The sequence below is a fragment of the Jaculus jaculus genome, chromosome X (assembly GCF_020740685.1).
Source record: "Jaculus jaculus isolate mJacJac1 chromosome X, mJacJac1.mat.Y.cur, whole genome shotgun sequence".
NCBI lineage: Eukaryota > Metazoa > Chordata > Mammalia > Rodentia > Dipodidae > Jaculus > Jaculus jaculus.
This window is the reverse complement of record NC_059125.1, coordinates 49,840,869-49,866,582: the sequence shown is the minus strand read 5'-3', so window position 1 is coordinate 49,866,582 and position 25,714 is coordinate 49,840,869. Positions and strand designations below refer to the sequence as shown.

Sequence of the window (25,714 nt, the reverse complement as noted above, 5' to 3'; positions counted from 1 at the left end):
ATGATTAAATGGTGCCAACATTATTTGTACATAATGGGTTTTAGGGTTACAACTGGGGTCAACTCATTTTGTTTCATGAATTGATGATGGGAGTATGTTAGCTCATTTATAAATCAAACTTGAGCTGGAGAGATGGCTTAGCAGTTAAGGTGCTTGCCTACAAAGCCAAAGGACCCAGGTTGAATTCGCCAGGACCCATGTAAGCCAGATTCACAAAGTATCTGGCCACATGCACAAGGTGGCACATGCATCTGGAGTTTGCAATGCCTGAAGGCCCTGCCAAATCCATTCTCGCTCTATTTCCCTCTCTCCATCCTCTCTCTTTTACTGTCTGAAATAAATAAAATAAATAAAATTTTAAAAGAATTAAACTTAAATGATCAACCCAGGGATGAACTTTTTGAATAATTTGCATGGACAAGACAGGAAGTTACCTGCCTCTAAAGCAATAATGTTCTCAGATGATACTTGATATAATCTTATAATAGAGAAATTATAAACGTTAATCTTGAGACTCAGTGTCCCCAGTAGTTATAACTCTTCACAGATTGATTAAAGCCACTTTTTATAAATGATATCATGAGCAACCTTACCTCAGTGAACTGAAGTTTAACAATTTATAACTTGGATGACATGGCATCCTGAAACAAACTGGAATGAACTGTTTAGCCTGTTATCATGCTGGTCTCACTCTAGTCTAGGCTGACCTGGAATTTACTATGTAGTGTCATGTGGGCCTCAAACACATGGTGATCTCCTACCTCTGACTCCTGAGGGCTGGGATTAAACATATGCATCACCACGCCTGACAATTCTTTGTACTTTAAGAGGCTTATACACTTTTTATTTTATTTTTATTCATTTCTTTGACATAGACAGAGATTGAGAAAGAATGAGTATGGACATGCTAGAGCCTCCCATCACTGCACATGAACTCCAGAATCATGTGCCACTTTGTGAATCTGGCATTATGTGTTTACTGGGGAGTTGATCCTGGCCATCAAGGCTTTACAAGTAAGCCCTTTTAGCAGCTGAGCCTTCTCTTCAGCCCCTCATTCTTTATTTCCTTCCTTTCATTTTTTAAAATTTAATTTATTAGTTGTCTTTTCAGCAAATACAGGCAGTTTGGTACCATTGTTTAGGCTCATCCATGATCTACCCCCTCCCAATGGACCCTCCTTATTGATGTAAATGGGTAAATGGGTCGTGCATTGTGGAGTTAGTCCATAGTTATTACCTCAAAAGGGGCCCAGCTGAAACTAAAGAAAATTGGAGAAACAAGCAAGGGTGATGTTTTCCTGATGAACGGGATACCAGCACAAAGGGGAAGGACACCAACAGAGAGCCAGAGCCTCAGAGGCCCCCAACACCTCAGCACTGAAGCAGACCAAAAATGAACCCAACATGGCTCAGGGAAATTTTGCGGAAGAGGGGGTGGAAAGAATGTCAGAGTCACATGTTGGGTCATGGTATGCAGAGTCACTTCATTTTTTTATCTAACAAAAATCTAGGCATTATTTTACAGCAAGTTATAATGGAAAATCAGTGATTCATTTTACCCTTGAGCTGCTTGTTCTCCCTTTTCCTGTTATTGAACCACAGGGCCAGTCTGTTTCACGAGAAGGGAATCTTGGAGAACATACGGATTAATTTAATTTTGATTGGATCTGAGACAGAGGTGCTCTAGACTGTGATCTCACAGCCAGCTAGTAACATCTTTTAATAGCATACAATAGTCTTTTAATATGATTTACATTACCAAGAAGAAGGAGTGATATAACAGGGAATCAAGTATCTTAGTATGATAACCTCGGAATTCAGTCTTGAATAAAAAGGCATTTGACTAGGAGAGATAGCAAATGGTTAGTGTCATAATTTGTAGGTCAGTTAAGCAGTGCAGGAGAGATACATCAGGAGCTTTGCTTAGGTTTTAAGGATCAAAAGAATCTCTGTTATAGAGGTTTTGCCCCACAATGTGAGCCTGGCATAGCCTTGCACCTATGTTGATCGGAGGTGATAAGAAAAGTCTCTGACATCCCTGCCTTCCAGTCAGCTAGTATGTTTCTAGCAGCTATCAGAAACCAAGGGGGGGGAGCAATAATCAGACTAGTTAGGCTCACTGATGTCCTGGCACTTTTCTACCTTGCCTTGAGATCTCCTTTGTCCTGCTCTTGCCTAGAGAAAAGGAACACTGAATGAGAATTACACGTGTGCTTGCAACCTTGTGAAACATCAAAGTGACAGGGTCTTCCCTATACCTATCTTGAAACCATTTGTATTTAGCTTCCTATAGAGAGAAGTTAAATCTAGACTACTTTGACCTTTATATTTTGGGATTTATTTACTTTTTGTTTCATTTATTTATTTTTGAGAGAGAAAGAAAAAGAAGGAAGGAGAGAGAGATTGAGAATGGGCATGCCAGGGCCTCTAGCCCTGAAAACAAACTTGGCATGTATGCTCCACCTTGTGCAACTGGCTTACATGGGTCGTGGGGAATCAAACCTGTGTCCTTTGGCTTTACACGCCAGCACTTTAACCTCTATGCTATCTCTCCAGTCCTTATTTACGTTTTAAACCCCTTTCTTGGTTTGAATATTTGTTTAGCATATTTATAAACCTATGTGCACCTTATATACATACTTTTGCCTTGCAATCGATGTGCCATTAAAAGAAAAACATCCCAACTTAGCAACTAGCTTTTAAAATTCTTTTCTATGTGGAGTTACAAAGGGACTATGTCATTTGTGATGTGTGTCATAGCATTTGCAAAATCTCAGCTGTACAAGGTGTTGATCTAGAGACGCTGTTGTTCTCCTCATCTGTGGGAGACTGCTGTGACCAGGATGCGTTGAAAAGCATGTGGAGGGGCTTGATCAGGAGCTCTTGAACTGTTCACCTCAGAGTCATAGACTTAATTGTCCTGATTCCAAGGCCCTGAGTACAGCTTCAAGTCATCTTGTTCCACTTGAATTCACTGTGGAGAGTCTTAAGCTTCCCATTTAATTAGCATCAGATGGGCCAGTAGGAATGGACTGGGACTTTGTCTCACACTGATGATACTTCAGATTTTGGCCGCCCTTGTGAACTGCCTATTTCATATTGCCAGAGCTGTCTTGATTTCTTACTAAATGCAAATAAGTAGTAACCTACCTCATCTCAGAATATAAAAATAATGCTTTTTGACATTGCTTATAGAATTTCAAAGTAAGAAATGATGATACTATAAAAATTTCTCATTTCAATTAGCTGAGAATTATCAACAAAAATTTTAATATATTAGTAGAACCACTTTAAAAACCATTCCTTTTTTTTTTTTTTTTTGAGATAGGGACTCACTCTAGCTAGGCTGACCTCAAAATAACTATATAGTCTCAGGGTGGCCTTGAACTCACTGCAATCCACCTACCTCTGCCTCACAAGTGCTTGGATTAAAGCTACATGCCACCACGCACGGCAACATACTTTATTAAATACCCTGTTGATTTAATCTAGCATTCAGCAATCAAAATTTATTTTTTTAATTTTATTTTCATTCATTTTGAATGAGAGAAGGAAGAGGCAGAGAGAGATAGAGAGGGATAGAGAGAGAGACAGACTTGGGGCATCAGGCCCTCCAGCCACAGCAAACAAACTCCAGATGTATGTACCACCATGTGCAACTGGTTTACATTGGTCCTGGGGAATCAAGTCTGAGTCCTTAGGCTTTTCAGACAATTGCCTTAAACACTAAGCAATCTCTGCAGCCCAGCAGTCATATTTTCTTAGAATAAGTACTTAAAGTTCTCTTTCGTTATTACCTTTATGTAACCATGAAGTATTTATTTGAAAATGTCTTTAAAATAGTAACCTAGGGAAATTACAACCAGACTTGGCATGAGATACTTACCCAGTGTACACATAGACTTTATCATCTGCTGATTTTTTTGAGATAGTCTTTTCTATAAACAGAGTTTTACATTTTAATGAGGTTAGAACTTCATTAAATTTTACAGCACAGTGAGTTTCAGACATTTCAGTTCACAATCCAAGACTTGTACTTAGGACAGCATAGAAATTTGACATCTTGGGCTGGAGAGATGGCTTAGCGGTTAAGCGCTTGCCTCTGAAACTTAAGGACCACGGTTCGAGGCTCGGTTCCCCAGGTCCCACGTTAGCCAGATGCACAAGGGGGCGCACGCGTCTGGAGTTCGTTTGCAGAGGCTGGAAGCCCTGGTGTGCCCATTCTCTCTCTCTCCCTCTATCTGTCTTTCTCTCTGTGTCTGTTGCTCTCAAATAAATAAATAAATAAATTTTAAAAAAAAGGAAATTTGACATCTTAAAGATAAACATGTATTAACAGTGTCAGGCCATCTCTTTAGACTGTGCTGTACTAGTTGCCTGTTTGAGTGTCCAGGATGAGTGCATGTGAGGTAGGCAGGGTCTGATGTCTCTCTCCTGGGTGGTCCCATCCTTTTTTTGTCAGACTGGGGCAAAAATCAGGCCCCACCCAAGTGTGGGCAGAAGCCACATGCTTGTCACAATTTTAGTGAGGGCTTGTGGTTGTGCCTTTGAGCTAAGGAGGAAAGCAAACTTTAAAATAGAGCTAGGTAAAACACAGAAACTGGGGTGGAGAGATGGCTTAGCAGTTAAGCACTTGCCTATGAAGCCTACGGACCCAGGTTCAAGGCTCAATTCCCCAGGTCCCACGTTAGCCAGAAGCACAAGGGGGCGCACGTGTCTGGAGTTCATTTGCAGTGGCTAGAGGCCCTGGCGTGCCCATTCTCTCTCTTTCTATCTGCCTCTTTCTCTGTCTGTCATTTTCAAATAAATTTAAAAAAAATCAAATTTTTTTTTAAAAACCCACAAAACACACAAGCTTTAATACAGCTGATGTCTTAGAGGCAAAAGCTACCAAGTGAAAAGGGTTGGAATCCTGCACATTAACACTCTTACATGCAGGTTAGCAAAGGGGGGGCAAAAGCAGTTTCAGGGCTAAGGAAGGAAAGAAAATGAAAATAATTTTCAACCTGTCTATCTGTAATTACTATTTATTGTAAGAAGTTTTCCCCCTATGGAGTAAAATCAACTTAGAATCAGGCCATTGTCTTAAGCACTGGCCCATGATCAAGGTTGCACAGGCCTATGATCAAGTTCTCTGGTACGGGTGTGCAGCAGTGTGATTTCCCCTTTGTGCCTCCAGGGCAGCTAAGCCTAAACTCCCTTGAACAATTGCAGCTATCTGTCCTTCACTTCACAATACCCACAGCTTAAAAGAATACACAGTTTTGAGGGCTGGAGAGATGGCTCAGCAGTTAAGCGCTTGCCTGTGAAGCCTGAGGACCCCGGTTCGAGGCTCGATTCCCCAGGACCCACTTTAGCCAGATGCACAAGGGGGCGTATGCATCTGGAGTTCGTTTGCAGTGGCTGGAGGCCCTGGCACGCCCATTCTCTCTCTCTATGTATCTATCTGCCTCTTTCTCTCTCTGTCACTCTCAAATAAATAAATAAAAGTGAACAAAAAAATTTTAAAAAAAAAGAATACACAGTTTTGAGCAATATTATCATAGACAAAAAAAAATCATAACTTACCAGTTCTCATAATGACCCCATTCAGACCACCAAATGATACAGAATTGGATTCCTGGGAGGGATTAGATCTATGTAAAGATGCGGGAGACCCCCAAGGACTGTGAAGCCCAACTTTGGGTCCTTGTCCAAATTATCAAAGAATAGAAATAGGGACTCAGAGGGGGGTAAATTATGAGACTTACTTTAGGGAGAGTTAAGATAATAGGAAAAGCAAAGTAGGAAAGAACCCCAGTCAAAAGAAGTTCTCACCCTTCCCAGCCTGGCTGGAATCTCTCTCACCTGCATGTGGCATTTAGGGAAGAGGAGCAGAAGGGCTGAGGGCAGAAGGGGAGAAGAGGGAGAGAAAGCCGCAAGGACAGATGGGGCTTACACACGTGTCTCAGGCTCATTTCTATGATCCCCATGTCTAATTAGAATGAGCCCCATCAGGCTCGGGGGCTGTGTAGGGAGAAACCGAATTGGTTGGTGGTCCCAAGAGGAACACTGACTTAGGAAGGGCCCTCCCATCAGGACTAAGCCCCTGAAACTAAGGGAGAAAGAGGAAGCTGGTACTGTTACTATTGCTGATTATTATGAGGCACTTGTTTTCAGCCATCTTGTATGAGATTGGATTTGATACAAGTTTTAATTCTGCCTAGGCAGGGAAGGTGGGTTCCATGTTTATTTGGGCCTGACTACCTACCTATCAGGAAAAAAAAGCTACCTTGCTCTTAATTCATATCATAGCCTTATTGGGAAAGTGCGGTCATTGGACTTCTGTCGCAGAGGGTCTGGGCCACTTCAGAGAAATAGTAATTAAACAGGTGGACTCGACCATTTTAGGAAAATAGCAATTCATGTGTTGTTTTGCCATTGAGACAGGTGCCCCGGGTCTCTTTTAGGAAATAGTCATGCATTGTATAATGAGCTCCAGCGTTCAAAATGGAGAGTTTTTTTTTTTTTGTTGTTTTTTTGTCTTTTCCCTAACACATGTGGAGAATGACAGAGGCATCCCTGCCATGAGGGCCAAGGGGTTCTATGGAGCCGAGTATGGGCTCCATGCAGGCAGGAAAAAACATGTGCACAGTTGTCCGTGTGGGATCCATTTTGAGATCGATTTCACATCTGTGAAAATAGAAATTTCATGCCCTTGAGATGTGATATTGTTAGACATTGTAGGGTTTTATTTATTTATTTTATTTTTTTGAGGCAGGGTTTCACTGTAGCTCAGGCTGACCTTGAATTCAGTATGCAGTCTTAGGGTGGCCTTGAACTCAAGGTGATCCTCCTACTTTTGACTCCCTACTGCACGGATTAAAAGCGTGTGCCAACACACCCAGCTGTAGTTTTGATTTTTTCAGATATATGCTATTTTCCCAGGTGGTTGATGATATTCAGCACCTTGATGTGAAGTACCTGTGGGGCACTCTGCCCTTTCCTTATAGATTTGCAGTCTCATGCATCAAATGCTATGTATGATCTCCCGCCACTGCATACAAGAACAGACGCATATGACAGTTTGTGCATCTGGAATTCCATGGATACTGGAAAATAAATTCTGGGTTCTCAGGCTTTCCAAACAAATGCTTTTAATGAATGAGTCAGCTTGTTACACCTATAGGGTTTTTTTTTTTTTTCTTTTTAAGGTAGAATCTACTTGTATTCCAGGCTGACCTGAAATTCACTATGCAGACTCAGGGTGGCCTTGAACTCATGGTGATCCAACAACCACTGCCTCCTAAGTGCTGGGATTAAAGGTGTGTGCCACCACACCTGGCTTTGTTTTTATATATTCTGAGATCACTTTTTTCAAAAAAAATTTTGATTTAATTATGTATTTGAGAGAAAAAGAGATAATGGGCATGCCAGGGCCTCTAAGCACTGCAAATAAACTGCATATACATGTGCCACCTTGTGCCTCAGGCTTATGAGGGCACTGAGGAATTGAAGCTCGGGCCTTAGGCTTCTTAGGCAAGCTCCTTAACTGCTGAGCCATCTCTTCAGTCCAGAAACAATATTTTTAAATTCATTTCCATCTCTAAGGAAATATTAGGCATTTGTATTCCCTAGTTTTGCTTTATTTCCTTATTCTCTAGATGACATCCTCAGTAATTTTGGAGGAAAATTAATTTTTTAGGACATACAGAAGAAGTACAAGTTGTATCTCTAAAATTCTGACTTCCACATCAGCTGGGGGCAGTGCTCTTGTTTTCCTAATTCAGTCACCTCACCCTCTAGTCAGTGGCTACTTCATCTTGGGCAAGGCAGGAACTTTCTAGTTTTCAGTTTACTCACTGTGAAATGAAGATATAAGCAAGGGCCTGCCCAATGGGGCTTGAGATGGCAAGTGAGTGGGTTAATCCCTGATATTTATTTGCTGTAGTTCTGAAGCACTGATCTTGTATATTTCCTATATCTTTCATGAACTTATGATCACCACTGCTACTGAAATACTCAAGAAAGTCCAGGAAACAAACAAACAACAACAAAAAAAAAAAAACAGGAAAATACAGTGAAAAAACTAAATACTAAGTGAAAGCCTAAGATTTTGTGAGTGAAGGCTGAGCTCCAGAAAGTCACAATGCACTGTATGATTTCTTCTTGCTTCCAGAAACAATTTTTGTTACCTTATGGGCATAATATCACTCCCATTGAGAATACGTGGTGTGTGCATGTACATGGTACAAGCCTGTAATCTCAAAAACAGGGAGGATACAGTAGGAAAGGGTCAATTTCAGGGCTATCCTGCTCTATCCTATGAGACCCTATCTCAAAAACAGCGAAGGTTGCATGATCTACATAGATGCTATTGAACAACTGAGAACATGTTCTTGTGACTGTTGCTTCATTTTGTAGCTATATGGCTATATTCCCATGCCATTCTTTATTTCCATAGCACTAATGTGTGTGTGTAGTAAAAACCGCCTTATAAAGACCAGTATAGTGGCACACACCTTTAATCCCAGAACCTGGGATGTAGAGGTAGGAGAATCACTGTGAGTTCAAGGCCACACTGAGACTACATAGTGAATTCCATGTCAGCCTGGGCTAGAGAGAAAACCTACCTCAAAAAAACCCTGCCTTATAAAAATTTTGAAGTATTTTAAACATAGAGGGACTTTTATAATGATATCCCCTACCTACTCTTTCCACTAATTAACTCATGGCCAATTTTATTTCATCTAGATGAGGTTGGGAAATTATGGACCGTGGACCAAGTCTGGCCTGTTAGTTCTAAATATGAGCTAAAGTAATTTTCTCATTCTTTATTAGTTGGAAAATGTTTTAAGTACATAATAATAATATTGTGAGACACATGAAAATAAAATTTTGGTGTTCATAACATGTTCTGGAACACAGCCAATGAGCACCATTCATTTATGCACCATATATAACTCCTTTCAACTTGCAACGTTAAAACCAAATCAAAGTGGTGGGTCTGGCTGGCCTGGATATGGGCGCACTGAAGGGGCTGCTAGGCCTGGGCTTAGGCTGTGGGAGGGTTCAGTAGGTCTCTCTTTCAGCCTCTGGGGCCAACTTCAGAATCATGAGGAGGTGGTTGCATCCCTGCTCTCAGGCTGGTTGCTGGTCTTGTCTGGGGTGCTTCCTTCAAACCTGTGCTTTTGCCCCCTGAGTGCTACCTCGCCCATGTCTCCTGCCACTTTCCCCAGGCTCACAGACTCCGAGTCTCCCAGGTGTCAGGGACTGCATTCTGACAGCCTGTCTGGTCACAGGAGATGAAGCCCAAGTAGGAGGACTCAAACTCCATTAGGCCCTTTGCATTGCTCCTTAGGCCTGCTTACATCTCTTCAGAGTCCCCACTCTCCATCAGTTGTGTGGAAATTTGGCCATCTTACCTCCTTCAGTTTCCCAGGCCACAGGGGTCAGCACCTCCCTGGGGTCACCTGGCGCCCATCTCCATCTCCCCCTCCACTTCCACCTCAGCCTGTGTGACAGGGTTTTCTGCTCTGCATTCTAGACCCGCTGTTCACTCCCGCTAGGAGTGATTTTGGGAAACCCTCTTCTCAACCTTAACATCTCACTGTCTGAGTCGGCACACTGGGATTACAGAAGTCTACCATGGAACTTCTGGGCTCTAGCTTTTGACGTGGGCTCTGGGGATCAAACTCAGGTACGGTGGCTTGAGTGACAAGAGCTTTATGAACTGGGCCATCTCTTCAGACACTCTGTGTACTATTTAGACAGAGTTTTGATAGGTAGCACAGGAAGGCATTGAACTTGCCTAGGCTTCTCAAGGGCTGGGAATATAGCTATGCACCCCCATGTCATGCTCCACTGGATGTTTTGACACACAGCCCTGTGTCTTTAGGGGCTGATTGACCCTGATTCTAGTCCCATGGAGTTTGGTGTGTGTATTTACATGTCACTATGTGGCTCAATCAGTTTAACTGCGGGAATAGGTTTTTGTGTTTAACAGTGTTTAAAATCCATTTTATTGTGTGTCTTCATGTGTATAAGTGAGTATGTGTTTCTGTGTGTGTGTGTGTGTGTCCCACGCATGTGTGTAAGTCAGAGGACAACTTTCAGGAGGTCTGTTCTCACCTTCTACCTCATTTGAACCTGGGTCAGAGGTAGGGGGAGTGCTGTGAGATTTGAGGCCAACCTGGGACTCCAGATTGAATTCAAGGTCAGCCTGGGCTAGAATGAGATTCTGCCTTAAAAAAATGTTTTTTTTTTTTTTTGTTTTGCTTTCTTTGAGGTGGTGTCTCATTCTAGCCCAGGGCTACTCATTGTTTGTGTTTACTGCTCCACTTGCCAGGCTGGCTGCTCCATGAGCTTCTGGGACATTCTCCGGTCTCCACCCCCCCCCTGTCTGTCCACTGGTGTGCCAGGAGTGCAGAAGGCTGCCCCAGCTTCCAGCTTTTCCATGGGGTCTCCAGATTCAAACTCAGGTACACATGCCTTCATACTAATCACTTTACAGACTGAGCCATCTCTGCAGCCCCCTGACTAAGTTTTAACTGAGAGCATGCTTTTTATTTTCTGCTTCTATCCTGTGAAGTTGTTGGTTTGATTCTGAGCACATCCTGATGTGAGTACATATGTCTAAATTTTCTTTCTTTCTTTTTTTTTTTTTAACAAAGCTCATGTTTGAACTTGTGACCCCTGGCATATGCTAGTGAAGTACCTTACCATCAAGCTTTATCTGTTGCCCTGTCTAATGATTATAACTAATACTCAGTGTTGATTAATTACAATACAATTGTGTATGTGAGACAGAAGGAGAACATGTGTAGTCAACCCTAATTTAACTCAATGTGTGAAAAAATAGATATCAATGCAGGAAGGGGATAGGTTGCAGAGAAAAGAGGCTTAGTGTTAATGGGCGTGAGTAACAGGGAAAGGTAGTGGGAGTGAATACCTAGGACATAGTAGTCATTCAACTTCTTGAATGAGCCAGCATGGTTGTGCACACCTTCATTCTCATCACTAGGGAGGCAGAGGTAGGGGGAGTGCTATGAGATTTGAGGCCAGCCTGGGACTCCAGATTGAATTCAAGGTCAGCCTGGGCTAGAGTGAGACTCTACCTCAAAAAAATGTTTTGTTTTTGTTTTGCTTTCTTTGAGGTGGTGTCTCACTCTAGCCCAGGCTGGCCTTAACTCATTATGTAGTCATAGGCTGGCCTTGAAATCACAGTTGTCCTCTACCTCAGCTTCCCAAATCCTGGGATTAAAGGTGAATGCCAGGCGTGGTGGCGCACGCCTTTAATCCCAGCACTCTGGAGGCAGAGTTAGGAGGATCACCTTGAGTTTGAGACCACCCTGAGATTATGTATTGAATTCCACATGAGCCTGGACTAGAGAGAAACCTTATCTCAAAAAACTAAAACAAAGGGGAAAAGGGGGGGGGGGAGATTAAACGTGAGTGCCACCAAGCCTGGCTAAAAATATGGTTATGTTTTTATGGGGCGGGGAGAGAGAATAGGCATGTCATGGCCTCTTGCTACTGCAAATGAACTGCAAATGCATGCATTACTTTGTGTGTTTGTCTTTATATGGATACTAGGGAATTGAACCCAGACTAGTAGGATTTGCAAGCAAGCACCTTTATCTACTGAGTCATCTCCCCAACCCACCTTTATTGCTTTTGTTGGCCACACCAAGTTACTAGCCATCTACACATAGCTGTACCAGTGAGTGGACAAGCCAAGGGGTACGTGTGATGGGCCATCTATAGCGGTGGGAGAAATAATATCTAACATTCCCATATCAGCTCTTAAATGATATCGTGAGGGTGGCCTTGTTATGACAAGGGAGAGGTTTGAGGTGGCCACATAACCTCAGGGGCTCAGGGCAGTAACTGTTAACTCACTGGGTATGAGTTGTCTATTCTTTGACTGTCTAGCATAAGCGTGAGTGGGCAGTGTTGGGAGGCAGAAACCAGAAGGAGAGGGGACTAGTGTTCTGCATGGATGGGGATAGGGAAGCAGTGGTGGTCAGATAGCTAGAGAGGGATAAGTGAATAGAATGGAGGCAGGAGAACACGAGTGAGGGATTTATGGGTGATCAGAGAGGAACAGCATGGATGGCTGGATGGAGAGAAGAGGCAGAGATGGTTGTATGAACTGAGAAATAGATGGACAGAAAGGGGTGGCTTGGCTAGTCACACAGTGGAGACAAAGATGTGCGCTAGCTGAACACCTGCCTAGGTGGAGGGGGCCTCTGGAGAGTAAAAAGCAGTTTTGAGTGGTCTGGGGCAAATTCACATTTCTGGGCATAATAGTCCCATGATCATTTTACCTCAGACGCTCCTAGCACAGGCTGCAGGCCATGTCCTTGTACCCACTGGGACCATATTCATCATGTATGGGCTCACAGCAACCTTTGGATACCTCATGTGTGCATGTTTTATCATCAGGTTTGCAGGTCTGTATTTCTGAGGTAGTGGGCCTGATATTCCTGTCCCATGCTACATCTATTGTCACTTGTCCCAAGTCCTAGGCAGCATGGAAGCAGAGATGCTGCACATGTACAGCCGGAAGGATCTGCTCATTTCTGTGTAAACCTGGCTTTGTTTCTCACCATGACCCTATGCTAGTCATGCTGCTCCCCAGGGGGACACGGATTGATGAACAGAGGCATGGAGGTTTGGATAATTGCTGGAGATAGGAGGGAGGCAGCAGGAATGGACACATAAGGAAAGACCTGTTAAGCAAAGAAGGCAAAACAGATGCTCAGACAGAAGTGTGGACCTAGAGCTTGGGACATAGTTGCTCAGTAGGCAATGCCTATATATATATATATATATATATATATATATATATATATATATATATATATATATATATATATATATTCAAGAGAGTGGTACAGAAAAAGAAATGGGTGCACCAAAGCCTCCAGCCACTGCAGAAGAACTCCTGCACCCCCTTATGCATCTGGCTTATGTGGGTACTGAGGAATTGGACCTGGATTCTTAGACTTCACAGGCACGTGCCTTAATTACTGAGTAATCTCTCCAGTCCAGTCATACTTTCTTAACATACTATTAGACTCAAGGATGTCTCTTAACTCTGAGTCCTATGAAAGTAAAACATTAACTACAAACTTCCAACACATAATGGCACTTGGTAAACATTCCCATTCCACGAAGGAGGAATGATGGCATAGTAAGGAAAGATTGGACCAAAGTAAGATCAAAATCAGCAAGGGAAACAACAAATGTTGCAGTTCCACATCCAGTTTATGCGAGATTTAGGGGTTTGGAAGGGTCTTCCGGATTTATGAACTCCAATCTTTCGGTCCAAACATTGACCAAACACTCTCGGGAAGGGTAAATTATGAATTATTGAGGATATTTAGGGAGAAATCATGAACATAGTAAGCTTTCAACATTTTGAATGAGCTTGGAATGGTGGCACATGCCTTTAATTCCAACACAACGGAGGCAGAGTTAGGAGGATTGGTATGAGTTTGAAGCCAGCCTGAGACTAAATAGTGAATTCCAGGTCAGCCTGGGCTACGAGGAGACATGACAAATCACACCTACCCCTGCTTGCCCGCTCACTGGCGCAGCTCTGTATAGACTGGTGGTATATCTGGGTGGCAGACAAAACCAAAAGCCAAAATGAGTGGCAGGGGCGGGGATAGAGAGATGGCTGAGTAGTTAATATTGCTTGCTTCCAAAGCCTGCTAGTCAGGGTTCAATTCCCTAGTTCCACACACACACATGAGGAAGACAGGAGCTAGAAGCCCCAAAGAAAAGAACATAGAGGATTAGGAAATAGTGAAAGACTCAGAGATGAAGGAACAATCATACATGTAATCATATTGAGAAGATCCTCCATAGCATGACACAGCTAGAAGACAAGCAGAAAAATATGCAGATGAATATGTGTACTCTCCCCTTCCCAGCCTGGCTGTGCATGAGAAGAACAGTCCAACTGGCATGTTCAAGACAGGTTATGGGACAGAAAGAGAGTGCTGGGCCATGTGGAAACTCCTCCATGAGGATCAGACCTCCACTGAAGGTGAACCTGTGTAAAGAGAGACCTGATTGGCTCATGGACTCAATACACAAGGTTGCCAAGATCTGATTGGTTCGTGGACACGAGAGGCTGACCCAGAGAGGGCTGAGGAAAAAGCAGGAAGTTTCTTGGCAGATGTCCCATGGTCCCAGCATCTCTAACATCCTGAGGTTTCCATTGTCACTTAGGGTTCACTTTCATAGCTTCATGCACTGGCCTCTCAGGGTCTCCTTAAAGAGATCTCCACCTTGCCTCACATTGCTTAATCTCAGTGCTCTCTCAAACTGTGGGGAAATACTTCATGGGCCCCTCCATCTTACACCTGTCATTCTTTCAAATCCAGTGCCATACAGGCCATGCTGCCAAGTTCTGCTGTCAGATGGGGATGAAAGCTGACACCCATGGAACAGCTCTTGCAGCCTTTGTATGCTGACTTTGGGGAACAGGGAAGTTCTTCATCATTATTGTCTCAGGCCTTCAGCTTTCCAAAGAATTCACATTACTAGCTAGTGCCCGCAGTAGATTGCGGCTTCCCCTCAGGGTATCCTGTCTATTTTCCCTTGGCAAAGCAATAAATTTCTACTTAAGGATGACAAGCTCTTGAACAATTACTACCAAAGTAGCCACACTCTCTCTGAGACTTTAAACTTGCTCACATTTCTTTCTTCTCTAAAGTTGATATTTTCATCTTCTGCTCTGAATTTTGCTGTCTTTCATTGTAGATCTGAATCAGGGCACATACAAGAAGCCACTCCACAGAGTCAATGTGACCCTGCCTTGAAATTTCCTCTGCCAAATGCTGTCCTTACATGTAAATTTAACTTCCCTCAATTTCTTAGAACACAGCAGACTGTAGCCAGATTCTTTGTAATATTGTCACGCAGAAGCTCTACAGATGGCTTACACATTATGGTACTTGCCTGCAAAGCCTAAGGCCCCATGTTCCCTTCCCCAGAACCTGCATAAAGCCAGATGCACATGTCACCTTTGCATGCTAGGCAAACACTCTACTACTGAGTGATCCCAGTGACTCCACTATGAATATTCTCCATTGTCAAGGGCTAATGGAACATTGTCTGTGGGTCATGGCTTGTTTAACTTGGATTTTTGAAAAAAAATATGTTTAGTTAGTTTTTTAATGTAGGATTTTCCTCTAGCCCAGGCTGACCTGGAATTAACACAATATATATACTATTGTGAATTCTAGATCAGACTGGGCTAAAGTGAGACCGTATCTAGAGAAACCAAAATAAAAATAAAATATAAAATAATGAAACAAAATATATTTAGCCAGGCTTGGTGGAGCACACATTCAATCCCAGCACTCAGGAGACAGAGGTAGGAGGATCACTGCGAGTTTGAGGCCACCCTGAGAGTACACAGAAAATTTCAGGTCAGCCTAGGTTAGTGTGGGACCCTGCCTAGAAAAACAAAACAAAATAAAATTTCAGAAAAGCATTTATTTACATATTATATGTGTGTGTGTGTGTGTGTGTGTGTGTGTGTGTTTATTTTTATTTTTTTTGAGTGATAGCCAGACAATGAACCAGAGAGACAAAGGCAGAATGGGCACACCAGGGCCTCCAGCCACCGTAAACAAACTCTAGATGCATGTACCACCTTGTACATCTACCTTACGTGAGAACTGGGGAATTGAGCTTTGAACCTGGGTCCATAGGCTTCACAAGCAAGCTCATAACAGCTAAGCCATCTCTCCAGCCCTAAAACATATTTTTTATATATTTATGTGTGAGAGCAAAAGAGGCAGAGAGAGAGTGAGTGAGAGAATGGCATGTCATGGCCTCTAGCATTGCAAATGAACTCCAGATGCCTGCATCCCCCTGTGTATCTGGCTTACATGGGTCCTGGAGAATTGAACTGGGATCCTCTGGACTTGCCGGCAAATGCCTTAACCGCTAACCCATCTCTCCAGTCCTACTTATACTTTTTTTTTTTTTCGAGGTAGGGTCTCACTCTAGCCCAGGCTGACCTGAAATTAACTATGGAGTCACAGAGTGGCCTTGAACTCACAGCAATCCTCCCACTTCTGCTTCCCAAGGGCTGAGATTAAAGACGTACGCCACCACACCTGGCTATTTATATATTCTTTAAAATAATATTTTATTCATTTATTTTCAAGCACAGAGAGATAGAGAAGGGAGACAGACAGACAGAGTGGATGTTCAGGCCCTACAACCATTGCAGATGAACTCCAGATGCATGTGACAAGTGCATCTGGCTTTACATGTGTACTATGAAATTAGACCCAAGTCATTAGGCTTTGTTGGCAAGTGCCATAACTGTTGTGTCATCTCTCCAGCCCTATTTATGTCTTTTTGTGTTTTTTTTTTTTTCTAGACAGGGTCTCACTGTAGCCCAGGCTGAACTGGTACTCATAGTGATGCTCCTACCTCAGCCTCCTGAGTGTTGGGATCACAGGCATGTTGCAAGTTTGGATTTTGTTTTGATCACTCTACAGACAATTCATTAATATATGATTGTCATAGTTCTGAAACCAAGACATCAAAAATCGTCATCTATTTCTCCTTCAGATAGAAAAATACTATCCAGGCAAGGTGGAACATCTTTGTAATCACAGTACTTAGCAAACAGAGGCAGGAGGATCAGGAGTTTGAGGACAACCTCAGCTATACAATGAGTTAGAAGCTAGCCTGTGCTAGCGCTTGATTTGAATTTTTGCAGATATGGAGGAACTTGCTATGGAGGGGAGACTGGCTCAGGTGGAAGTAAAAGTTTATACCAAAGGTAACTGAAATACAGGATTCATGGAGGTCAGACTAGGTGTTTGGGGGTTGCAGTAGGGGGGGACTGTGATCTTTTTTTTTAACTTATTTATTTATTTATTTATTTGAGAGCGACAGACACAGAGAGAAAGACAGATAGAGGGAGAGAGAGAGAATGGGCGCGCCAGGGCTTCCAGCCTCTGCAAACGAACTCCAGACGCGTGCGCCCCCTTGTGCATCTGGCTAACGTGGGACCTGGGGAACCGAGCCTCGAACCGGGGTCCTTAGGCTTCACAGGCAAGCGCTTAACCACTAAGCCATCTCTTCAGCCCTTTTTTGTTCTTTTATAACTTTTTCAAGGCAAGGTCTCGCTCTAGCCCAGGCTGACCTGGAATTCATGGTATACTATCAGGCTGACAAAGAACTCACAGCCATCCTCCTATCTCGGCCTTCCAAATGCTGGGAATAAAGACATGTACCACCACGCCCAGCGGGACTGTGATTTCTGACGTTCCGTGTATCACTCCATGTAGGCTCCTTGTTGTACCAGCCACCCCTCTCAGGCATACATGGTGCTTTTTCTAATTTCTGGGAGTCAGAGAGGACATGAAGAGATGGGGAGGATATAGGACATTAGGACATAATCTTATGGGTGACCTTGCTTCTTCACTCCCCACCCCCAAGTTATCTATAAGAAGTTCCAGCTTGGGCCAGGGATGGTGGTGCACACCTTTTATCCCAGTATTCCAGAGGGAGACATAGGTGGATCACCATGAGTTCATGGCCAACCTGAGACTCCATAGAATATTCCAGGTCAGTCTGGGCTAAAGTGGGACACTACCACAAAAAAAATACAAGAAGATACAGCTTGGATGTGCTATGAGCCACAATGAGATAGTAGTGGAGAGTGGAGACCCTCGGAACCTTCCCATTTAGGAGTTTAACAGCAGCTGTGTTCACAGGGGACTCACGAGGTATGTAGGTGGGTGAGAACTCATAGTGCTCTGAGACCCTCAAGTCCTGTCCCCCACTGAGTTTTGCTCAAGGTAGAACCATGTATTAGGACTTGGGGGCTATGCCATATGCCCCATGTAGAGGGGAGTGGGGGAAGGTAAGCCCCTCATCCCCTATTGACTTTAGTCTCTATAACTCAGATCATTAATCAAAGCACTGACACTAAGCCTCTCTTTTTTAAAACTTTCTCATAATGTTTTTGGTCTGGTTAGATGAGTCAGTGGTTAAAGCTATTTGCTGACAAAGATTCACAGCCTTGGTTCAATTCCCTAGTACGCATGTAACACCAGATGCACAGAGCAATACATGCATTTGGAGGTCATTTGAGTGTCAAGAGGCCCTGGCCTGCACATTCATATTCTAAGTTTCTATCTTTCTTTTTTCCCTTTAGGTCTGTCCTTGCAAATAAATAAATTTTTGGAAGAGATTTGTATTATTCATTTGAGAGAGAAAGAGGCGCAAAGAGAATAGGCATACCAGGGGCTCTAGCTGCTGCAAAGGAACTCCAGATGCATATGCCACCTTGTGTATCTGGCTTATGTGGATCCTGGGAAGTCAAACCTTACTACTTTGGCTTTGTAGGCAAGCACCTTAAATGCTAAGCAATCTTTTCAGCCCATATATACATATATATATATACATACATATATATATATATATATATACATATACATATACATATACATATACATATACATATACATATACATATATATATATATATATATATATATATATTGTTTGTTTGTTTGTTTGAAGTAGGGTCTCACTCTGGTCCAGGCTGTCCTGGAATTAACTCTGTAGTCTCAGGGTGGCCTTGAACTCATGGCGATCCTCCTACCTCTGCCTCCCAAGTGCTGGGATCAAAGGCATGAGCCACCACTCCCAGCTCAGCCCTCATATATATATATTTAAATATTTTTTGTTCATTATTTATTTATTTATTTGAGAGTGACAGACACAGAGAGAAAGACAGAGAGAGAGAGAATGGGCGCGCCAGGGCTTCCAGCCTCTGCAAACGAACTCCAGGCACTTGCGCCCCCTTGTGCATCTGGCTAACATGGGACCTGGGGAACCGAGCCTCGAACCAGGGTCCTTAGGCTTCACAGGCAAGCACTTAACCACTAAGCCATCTCTCCAGCCCCAGCCCTTATATATATATATTTTTTTTTTTTTGGGTTTTCGAGGTAAGGTTTCACTCTAGCCCAGGCTGACCTGGAATTCACTATGGAGTCTCAGGGTGGCCTCGAACTCATGGCGATCCTCCCACCTCTGCCTCCCGAGTGCTGGGATTAAAGGCGTGCGCCACCACGCCCGGCTTCCCAGCCCTTATATTTTTAATAAGATTTCCTTTTTTGTGTTTTGAGGTAGGGTCTTACTCAAGCTCAGGATGACTTGGATTGATTATGTAATCTCAGGATGGCCTCAAACTCACTGATCTTCTACCTCAGTCTTCCCAGAGCTGGGATTAGAAGTATTGTGTCACTACTTCTGGCTAAAAAAAATATTCATTTTTTTTATGATAGATATGGAGGGAGAAAATGGGCAGGCCTAGGCCTCTTACTACTTTGTGTGTTTGGCTTTACATGGGTCTTAGGGAACTGAAGCCAGACCATCAGGTTTTCCAAGCAAGCACATTTAACTACTGAGCCATCACTCCAGCACTCCGGCCCACATTTGTGGATTTTTTTTATTGCTACATCAAGATACTCTCTATCTACACATAGCTGTACTAGTGAAGGGACGAGCCAAGGTGGACGTGATGGGGCAGCTATAGTAGTGGGAGTAACACTATCTGAGATTCCCATAGCAGCCCTCAGATGACAACTAGGGGGTGGCCTTGTTATGACAAGGAAGAGGTTTGGGGTGGCCGCAAAACCTCAGGAGCTCAGGGCAGCAACTGTTAACTGACTGGGCATGAGTTGTCCATTCTTTGACTGTCTAGCATAAGTGTGAGTGGGCAGTGTTGGGAGGCAGAAACCAGAAGGAGAGGGGACTAGTGTTCTGCATGGATGGGGATAGGGAGGCAGCGGTGGTCAGATAGCTAGAGAGGAATAAGTGATAGAATGGAGGCAGGAGAACACGAGTGAGGGATTTATGGGTGATCAGAGAAGAACAGCATGAATGTTTGGATGGAGAGAAGAGGCAGAGAAGGTTGTATGAACTGAGAAATAGAGGGACAGAAAGGGGTAGCTTGGCTAGTCACACAGTACAGACAAACATGGCTCCTCAGTGTGCACTAGCTGAACACCTGTCTAGGTGGAGGGGGATACTGGGGGAGGTAGGAAGAAGTTTGAGTGGTCGAGGTCAAATTCACATTTCTGGGCATGACAGTTCCATGATCATGTTACCTAAGGCTGTCTGAGAACAGGCTGCAGGATGTGTCCATTGTTTCCACGAGGGACCATACTCATCATGTATGGGCTCACAGAATCCTTTGAAAACCTCACTTTCTACAGTGAGTGCAGCTGGGGCCAGGGCTGCGTGGAGCTGTTTCAGAAAGTGGATGGTGGGCCCCTATAGGCCCTCTGGGCTATCGTCCTCTGGTCTCTAGGACTCATCAGTTTCCATAGGATGGGGAATGGTATCATGTGTGCAGATTTTATCATCATGTTTGTAGGTCTGTGTTTCTGATGTAGTAGGCCTGGTATTCCTGTCACATGCTAAATCTTGTGTCTCTTGTGCCGAGTCCTAGACAGTATGGAGACAGAGATGGTACACATGTGCAGCCAGAAGGATTTGCTCATTCTGTTCTGAACCTGACTATGCGGCACGCAGTCATCGACACTGTCCCTGTCTTGTCGCCCCACAGGGAATAGGAGGACATGGACAGATGGACAGATGCATGGATGTTTGTGTGGAGAAAGGAATGTGTGAATGGACAGAGGCAGCAGGAATGAACACACTAGGAAGAACCTCGTAAACCAAGAAGGCAAAAATAGCTGCTGCTCATCTCACTCTATTTACTCCTATCCCATGATTGAATAGTCTCTACTAAAGATAGGGGAGACCTCTGAATTTAGACTGGATATACTGTACAATGTGATATGGTTATGAGTTAATGGGGGCCGGGGTAGACTGTGGTAGTTTGAACATATGTCTCTCCATAGCCTCAGACGTTTTATTAAAGCTTGTTCCTTCGATTTCCAGCTGCCTGGCTAAAAGAGGTGTCATTGGGGGTGGATCTGATTTCTAGCCCAAAAGCATGTAGAACAGTATGTGTTCTGCCTGGGTCCCTGCTGCTGCCTCCTGGGTCCCTGATGGTTTTGCTGCCAGTGTGTGTGCTTGCTTGAGGTGCTAGTTGGTGTTGGCTTTTCTCTTCATGGATTTGTGAAAAGGGGCCAGCCTCTTCCACCATTATGGAACTTCCCATGGATCTATAAGCCTGAAATAAATCCCATTCCTCCCATTAAAAAAATAATAGAAAAAAAATAATAGATACTTAGAAGAGGAGCTATGGGGCTGAGGACTTGGTAGCTCTGTTGGTAAGGCTTTCTTACCATGCCATGAGACTCAAGACAGTTTCTTTATTGAGAGCCCTGTGAAATAAAAACAATAGGTCTGTGCATGGTGGTACACAACTTTAATCCCAGCACTTGGGAAGCAGAGGTAGGAAGATTGCCATGAGTTTAAGGACACCAGAGATTACAGTGAGTTTCAGGTTAGCTTGGCCTAGAGCAATACCCTATCTGAAAAAAAAAAAATTAAGCTAAACCAGTAATTAAAACTTCCAACACACAATGACACATAGTAAACATTCCCAATCCAAGATGGAGGAATGAGGCCATAATCCGGAAAGATTGGGCCATGGTAAGGTCAAAATCCAGCAAGAAAGAAAAACAATATTGTGGATCCATTTCTTCTTTAAGCAGGATTTGGGGCTTTCAGAGGGTCTCCCAAGCTTATGCACCCCAATTTTTGGGTATTTATCCTCATTAACAAAAATAAATAAATGGATTCAATAAAGATAAATTATGAAATATTGAGTTTATTTAGGGAGAAATTATAAATTTTGTGGTTTATTTAGGGGAAATTGAAATCTAGTATAGCCTGGAGCAGTTCTACACACACATGTAGAAGACAGGACCAGAAGCCCCTTTAAATTAAAGACCAGAGAGGATTAAGAAATAGAGACTCAGTGTTCAATGAAAATCCTACAGGTAATCATATTGAGAAGGTACCCCAAGTATGCCACAGATAGAAGGCAAGCAGAAAAATACCAGGTGAATATGAGTACTCTGCCCTTCCTAGCCAGGCTGTGCATGAGAAGAACAGACTTACATGCATATTTAGGCCATTTCATTGGACAAGAGCGAGCTGGACATATGGTTAACCTCACTTATATGTATAAGACATCCATGTAGAGTGAACCTGTGTAAAGATAGACCTGTTGGCACATGAACTCGAGGCAGGAGGATGTCAAGATCTTATTGGTTGATGAACTCAGGGGCAGGAGGGGCCATGATCTGATTGGTTCATGGACTGTGGAGGCTGACCCAGAGAGGCCTAACTGAGGAAAAAGGAAGTTTCTGCTGGGTGTATCACTGGCAACCATATTGGAGAGAAAGATTCAGAAACAAATTTCAGGTTTGCCAGGACAGACAGAATGCACACCCCTTGCAACCAGGCCCAACACCACCCCCATTTTTCTGTCACTGACTACCTGGGGAAATATATACTTCTGTTACTCTTTGACAGCATATGGGCCTCATGATGGAATTGATCTGGACTTGAACAGGCTTGCATAGCTCTGCGCCTCCACTGATACTGCCTTTATCTTCTTTTATGGGCCTGATCCACTGTGAGCCTACAGCTGCTATTGGCAGATGTCCCATGGTCCCAGCATCTCTAACATCCTCAGATCTCCATTGTCATTTATGGTTCACTTTCATAGCTTCATGCAGTGGCATCCCAGGGCCTCTTTAAAGAGACCTCAACCTTTCTCACCTTGCTTACTCTCAGCAGCTCTCTGGAACTGTGGTGAAATATTCCATGTCTCTTTCTATTTCACACCTTTCATTCTTTCAGTCCAGTATCATATCTGGGCATAGTGGCACATGGCTCTAATCACATCACTCTGGTGGCAGAGGTAGATGGATGGCCATAAGTTCGACACCAACCTAAGACAACATGGTGAATTCCACGTCAACCTGGGCTACAGAGTGAGACACTATCTCTAAAATCAAAAATAACATAAAGTAACGTAAAAAATGACTACCATGCAGGCAATGCTGCAATGATTTGCTGTCAGATTGTGATGAAACCTGGCACCCATGGAACATAACTGTTGCAACCTTTGTATGCTGACCTCCGAGAAAGGGAAATCCTTCACCAATCTTCACTGAGGACTTTTCCTTTCTAGAGAGTTCCCATTAGTAGCTACCTTCACTGTAGTAGTTCTTTTTTTTTTTAAAAAATATTTATTTATTTATTTGAGAGCGACAGACACAGAGAGAAAGACACATAGAGGGAGAGAGAGAGAATGGGCGCACCAGGGCTTCCAGCCTCTGCAAACGAACTCCAGACGCATGCGCCCCCTTGTGCATCTGGCTAACGTGGGACCTGGGGAACCGAGCCTCGAACCGGGGTCCTTAGGCTTCACAGACAAGCGCTTAACCGCTAAGCCATCTCTCCAGCCCACACTGTAGTAGTTCTTATCTACATGGCATTATTGCTTTTGTCTCAGTCCCAAGCAATGCATTTTGTTCAAGGGTGGAAAGTCTTTACAATAACAACTGAAACAGCTACAGTCTTTCTGTGAGACTTGAAATTGCTCATATTTCTTCCCTCTCTAAATGTCATATTTTTCATCTTTCTGCTCTACATTTTGCTGTCTTTAATTGTAGTTCTGAATTAGGGAAGATAAGAGAAGCCACTGCACAAATTCAGTGCAACTCTGCCATGAAATTTCCTCTGCCAAACACTGTCCATTACCTTCATATTCAGCTTCACTCAGTTTCTCAGGACACAGAAGATTAGAGCCAGATGTTTTTGTCAAAATATCACACAAACTGCCTTTAGCACAGTTCCTGACAGAGCCTGTGTTCCCTTATGAAACTCATTATTCATAGAGTCCACATTTTTCTCAGCATTTTAGTCTTCCCAATTACCACTCCTCCTACCTTAGACTCCCAAGTACGCATGGAAAACAGTTCTGTGCTGCCATGCTTGGATATGTGTCTGGATTCACTATATATTTTGACTTATTTGAATTCAAGGTGTGCCGGGGCTAGCAGGAGACATGCCAATCACACATTCCCCTTGATTTACCACTCACTGGCACAACTCTGTGTAGATGGCTAGTATCTCGACCCATCTATGCTCCTTTACTCCTACCATTGATACCTTTGCATCCTGAGTGCTGGGATTAAAGGTGTGCACCACCATGCCAGGCACACAATATTTTTTTTGTCCCTCACTACCATTAAACACAAATCACCCAGCCTATTTGGCACAAGGCAGAACATGTATAGCAATGACACAACATACCAATGGGATGCACCACAACCCTTTGGCATCTGTTTTGTACAGGGTATTATTGATACAATTGAAACATTTAAGGTGCTAGAGAGATGGCTCAGTGGTTTAGGTGCTTTCCTGAAAAGCCTAAGGACTCAGGTTCGATTCCCCAGGAACCATATAAGGCAGATGCACAAGGGGGCACAAGCATCTGGAGTTCATATGCAGTGGCTAGAGGACTCTGGGCGTGTATTCTCTCTCTCTCTCTCATAAATAGATAAATAAAATAAAAAAAGAAACATTTTAGGAAACAAGCAGTTTCCTTTGGTAGGCAGCCACATAGAAAAATGTACCTTTGGAAGGGGACAATATTCTAACCCAAGATGGTGAATGGGGTGATCCCACTCCCTCCTTTTTGGCCTGGGTGAATTTTTTTCCCACTTGTTTTCTGGCTTTCTGGGTTCTGCTCATTATGGACCAACCAGTGACTTTACCTTCAGTTAAACTAGCCAGTGATGGATTGTGGATGGACAGACTTCCCCCACTCAATGAAAGCCCCATTCCCATTGGTACTTCCAGCTTTTCCAGCTCTGGAATGCCCTTCTCCCACAGTTGTCTGTTCCCTCCATTTTTTTTAAAGAAAGTATATCTATCTATCTAATTTATTTGAAAGTTGGGAGAGAGAGAATTGAAACAGAGTTATGTGAGTTCAGGAAACATCCTTGAAATGCAAGCCCTGAGTTCATGTCTTTTAGAACCATAGAATTGGAGAAGCCAGAATGAGAAGCATAATATTAAAATTATTACATTGTGTCCAGGAATATATGAGGAAGAGGGAGGGTCTGGACACCGGTGAAGGGAAAATAGATTCATCCACGAGGCCCAAGATTCCATGTGGGAAGTGAGCATGAGCTTGAAGCAGGCTGATTGTATACCATATCTGTTTCTTTTATTGTAGGTTCTAAATTTTGTTGTTGTTTTTGTTGCTTATTTTTATTTGAGAGTGACAGACAGAGAGGAGGAGAGAGAGAGAGAGAGAGAGAGAATGGGCATGCCAGGGCCTCCAGCCACTGCAAATGAATTCCAGATGCGTGCGCCCCCTTGTGCATCTGGCTAACGTGGGTCCTGGGGAATCGAGCCTCAAACCGGGGTCCTTAGGCTTCACAGGCAAGCGTTTAACCACTAAGCCATCTCTCCAGCACTTATTGTAGGTTCTAGATGGAAGCCACAGCTTCTTGCAAGCTGGGCAAATATTCTATCATTGCACCAAACCCATGACTACTTCTGTAGACTTTTAAAAATATTTTCAGCCGGGCGTGGTGGCGCACGTCTTTAATCCCAGCACTCGGGAGGCAGAGGTAGGAGGATCGCCGAGAGTTCGAGGCCACCCTGGGACTACATAGTGAATTCCAGGTCAGCCTGAGCCAGAGTGAGACCCTACCTCGAAAAACCAAAAAAAAAA

General features: G+C 43.4%; 1 pseudogene; it reads right to left on the bottom strand.

The window, feature by feature from the left end:
* Positions 1 to 9,092: 9,092 nt before the first annotated feature.
* On the bottom strand, positions 9,093 to 9,316 carry LOC101610089 (annotated as a pseudogene).
* Between the last annotated feature and the right edge of the window lie 16,398 nt (positions 9,317 to 25,714).